The following is a 5,015-nucleotide window of genomic DNA, read 5'->3' on the forward strand; positions in this document are numbered from 1 at the left end:
AAAACTTTTTACATTCCTACCAAAAATTTCCTTCTTACCGGATCTATATCCTATATATATATATATATATATATATATATATATATATATATATATATATATATATATATATAGGTAAAGGTTCAAATGAAAACCAAAAAAAGTTAAGAACTATAAGAATCATTTTTTAAACTTATAATTAATCATATATTTATTATTTTTCAAATGACATGATTGTAAATAACAACAAATACTAGCCTAGTTTCACAAACAAATAATCAAATATCAAAAACTAGATCTAAATTACATCTGATTCATTCTATCATATTTCTCAAAAATATCAACCTCTCTCTTCCTTCCCTCCTTCTACTACCGACATATTCCATTAATCGCTTCCGTCGCCATGTCCGCCCACCTCCGGATCGTCGGAATCCAAGTCGGCACCGACACTGCCGTCTAGATCTGTAACTTCTACTCTACATGTACCAGATCCACTGATAGCGTCGTCCTTATAGATCTCGACATCTGTGATTTCTGTTGGTAACTGCCACCACCGACGACATACGAGGCTAGATATAAGACTCCGATGAGCGGTGATGTCAGATTCACGAGCACCGGCGAGAGGAGTGTCCAGATCTACCATCTCCGGTGAGTGGAAATTCCCAATTTACAAGCTCTGACGGCTATGATCTACCGTAATCGCCTCTTTATAGATTTGCTTCATCTCCTACCACCACCGCAACGCTACTCTTCCACCAGTGTTGTGTTGAATACAATCGAAATCGAAGGTGGATTAACGTCAGTTATGTTGAATACAATCATTAACCAGAACTACAAAAATCCAAAACCGACCTTAGACCTGTCATCGCCCCTCGCCATTACTAGTCGCTGGAGAAGAAGCAGATTCAAAGCTTTTATGCTGGATGAGAGAGAGGCAGTTCATGTTGGCTTATCAATGGTTTTATTTTTGAAGAAAGCAAACGATCGACAACTTGCATTACAGAGACATAAGAGGTAATCTTCTTTATTTTTTTATTTAAGTACTGTCACTATTCCCTAGCTCCTAGCTATTACTTAGCTCCATAAGTTCATACGTACCTTAATATATTGTCACTATTCCCTAGCTTCTAGCTCCTAGCTATTAGTTACCTATCCTTTGTTAATAGAATATCACATGCCATTGATTCTATATTTACTTTTGCCTCTTATTTTTATAGCTTTATTTTTGTTTTATGATTTGTCTAATCATTAAGAATTTAGCTATTTCATAATTATAAAATTTTGAACAATTAATTATACATATTTTGAGTTTGATTTTTTAAGAATATATCATTATATTATAATATAAGCCTTTTTATTTTAAAAGTCTTACTTTGTGTTTGACAAAAAAAAATTAGTTTTGTTATGATTGGTTTTCTTTTTGTTAATGTGTGAATTAATTTAATGTTTTAATATCTTATTTATTGTTTGTTTTTGTTAATTTTAGTTTTTACTGCTATTTAGCTATTTATTTGTGAATCCAAGTTTTTTTTTATTATTTGTTATAATATTTGCACAAAAATGATATTCAAAGTTTATGTTTTTGGTTGTTATATTGTGAATTAAATTTAGAATATGTGTTATCATATTAGGTTTTTCTCAAATAATTTGAATTTTTTTTTAAGTTGTGAATGGTGATGTTTTAATTTTCCAATTATTGTTTAGTTCTGTTAATATTAGTTTTAACTGTGAATGAGTGAATTAATATGTTTTTAAGCTGTGAATACTAAAGATGAGAGTACTAGACTGTTTTAATAAATTGTGAATGAGAATCCTAAAAGACTCTGTTAAACTGTGAATTTGTGTGGTTCACACAAGGTATTTGATGAAACGCTTAAACAAAATCAATATGTTTTTAAGTGGTAAATACTGTGAATTAGAGTCTAAAACTCCTTTATTAAATTGTGAATTAAAGTCTTAAAATATTTGTTTTAAATTGAGAATATGGTCGTGAATGTATAATTTTTATGTATTAGACTTTGAAGTTATTATATTAAGCTGCAAATTTTGTGTATTAAACTGTGAATTGATTGTATTAAAATGTGAATTAACTATATTAAACTGTAAATTAATTGTATTAAGTTGTGAATTGATTATATTAAGTTGTGATTTTTTTTATTAATTATTTGTTTGCTTTTGAAATATGAGATGAATGAAACATTATATAAAAATATTATTTTATCTCATTTTGAATAAATTATATAAAATTTAAATTGTGAATATTTGTGTAAATAAAATTTGAAAGAAGCAATAGTCTACAGATCTGAATGTATAAATGTGAGTTTTAATTTGAGCATATATTATTTTTTATAAGTTTAAAGTTTTTTTTAAATCGATCATCTGAATATCTTTTTATAGAGCATACAAGGTGTTTGATTAAATTGTGAATAAGAGTCCTGAAATGCTTTATTAAACTGTGAATTCTATTTTTTTTTATCAAGATTTGAATTTTATACCTATAAAATAGTTGTGAACATAGTGTATTAAACTGTGAATATGTGTTTTATGCATTAAATTGTGAATATGTAAGTTAAGTTATGAATGTGTTTTTTTATGCACTAACTTGTGAATTAGTGTCTGAAATATTGAATTAAGTTTTCAATTAGTGTCTGAAATATTAAATTAAGTTGTGAATTAGTGTCTGAAATAATGAATTAAACTGCGAATTTTGTTTTTTTAATCCTTTTCTGATTTTTTAGGGAATGATGTTGTTGGTGTTGACATTGATGTTTTGTGGTGACGATGGTTGATGGCAACGTATGGTAGACTGGTATTTGGCAGTGTTAATGGTGGCGATAGTGGAAGAGTAATGATATTTTCTATTTCTCACTCATCATCTTCGTTGATTTTAGATAAGTTATCCTTTTTTATGATTAACGTATATATTTTTCTTTTGATGTTTGCTTATGAAGTATGAGATAACTTATGTATGTATTAAAATATAAATGAGTTTTTCATACACTGAAATATGAGATTATACTTGTAAATAAGTTGTGAATATATTGTATTAAACTGTGAATTTGCTGTATTAAGCTGTAAATTTGTTAACAGCTTAGTATAATAAATTCACAATTTAATAGATAAAAATGCCTCTAGATATGAACATATAACTGTTAGTATTAAGTTAAAAAAATATAGCCATACATATATATTTTTTGTGTATTAAACTATGAATTACTGTATTAAGCTGTGAATTTTATGTATTAAACTTTGAAATGATTGTATTAAGCTGTGAATTGACTGTATTAAGATTTGAAATTTTTATGAATTTTGTATTTGCTTCTGAAATATGAGAAAAAAGAATCATTATACATATATATGATTTTCTCTAATTTTAACAAAATTATATAAAATTTAAATTGTGAATATTATGTACATTAAATTTTGAAAAACACCAACCGTTAGATCTAAATGTATAAATGTATGTTTTAAGTTAAGAATATGATATTTTTATGTATTAAAGTTTTAATTTTTTATATTAAGATTTAAATTATATATATATTAAACGATAATTGAGTATATTAAATGGTGAATTGACTACATGTTGCTGTGATTTTTTTTAATAATTTTTGTAATAAAATATGAATGATTTATGTAAAAAAATTTGAATTAATTTCTTGTAAATATATTTATTTTTAATGTTATATAAGTATGTAAGAATGCCTTAGTTTTTATAATTATTTTGCATTAAATTCAAAATGGATGAATAAACCAGTTTATTAAACTATGAATGTAGTATATAACATGTCATTGTCTGACTTTAAAGATTTAAATTATATATATATTAAACGATAATTGAGTATATTAAATGATGAATTGACTACATGTTGCTGTGATTTTTTTTAATAATTTTTGTAATAAAATATGAATGATTTATGTAAAAAAATTTGTATTAATTTCTTGTAAATATATTTATTTTTAATGTTATATAAGTATGTAAGAATGCCTTAGTTTTTATAATTATTTTGCATTAAATTCAAAATTGATGAATAAACCAGTTTATTAAAATATGAATGTAGTATATAACATGTCATTGTCTGACTTTATATGCAGATCTCATTTGGAAGAAAGAGTTGTTGCAATGTTGGCACAGGTGGTTGGTGGCGGCATTTGGTGGTGGTAAAGTTTGGGTTTGATTTCTATGAATTTGAGAATTAGTGTAAAATAAGTTCTGTTAAGTTGTGAATTTTATGTATTAAACTGTAAATGGACTGTATAAAGTTGTATTTTATAAAAGTTTTGTGTTAAAATATAAATGAATGCATGCACGGAAGTATTAGACTAAAAAAAATTACGATTTTGCCATTCTCTGACCAAAATGCCCAAAATCAGGATTTTAACAAACTTGATAATATTCACAATATATATTTAGTTATTAAATGAGGTTCTTAGGTTCTTAATCTTTTGTGGTTCTCATTTGAACCACTCTATATATATATATATATATATATATATATATATATATATATATATATATATATATATATATATATATATATATATATATATATAACCAAAGCTTTGTTATAAATCAAACGTCAAAGCAGTTTAATACTTCGAATAAACATTTCGCTTACAACAAATAGCTACATTCCGAACTTAAGACCAATGAATTATAAATGATTCGATGGTTGGGCTCAAATATCTTCTATTCGTGCTATTGGGCCTTCATGACCCAATATCATGACTATTTGGGCCCAATATAATCACACATGTTATTGGGCCTCCAGTGACCCAATTACATGCCTAATAGACCCTCAATGGCTTTTACATGATATTGGGCCTTAGAGGCCCATTTGCATTGCTAGTAAGGTCCAAATCAATCATATGCGTGCTGGGCTAACGTGTCCGTCGCATACTTGACAGCCTATAATAACATATATGATTAGTGGGCCTCTGCTGCCCTGTTCTCTTCGTTTGTTAGGCTTACCTTTTATTCAAGTAAACATAAATCAGGTTGTTAAACAAGGTTATTCAATTTCCGTTAGATTTAGTGG

At 26.7% G+C, this 5,015-nt stretch overlaps 1 long non-coding RNA gene across 1 annotated transcript; it reads left to right on the forward strand.

Moving 5' to 3' along the window:
• Positions 1-297: 297 nt before the first annotated feature.
• On the forward strand, positions 298-4,254 carry LOC145132993 (uncharacterized). The gene is made up of 3 exons (XR_013718331.1): positions 298-993; positions 2,718-2,824; positions 4,072-4,254. It is a non-coding gene; the product is annotated as an uncharacterized LOC145132993 (long non-coding RNA).
• The last annotated feature ends 761 nt before the right edge of the window (positions 4,255-5,015 follow it).

The sequence above is a fragment of the Lactuca virosa genome, chromosome 8 (genome assembly GCF_052849685.1).
Source record: "Lactuca virosa cultivar CGN04683 chromosome 8, Lactuca_virosa_CGN04683_v6, whole genome shotgun sequence".
NCBI classification, from domain to species: Eukaryota; Viridiplantae; Streptophyta; class Magnoliopsida; order Asterales; family Asteraceae; genus Lactuca; species Lactuca virosa.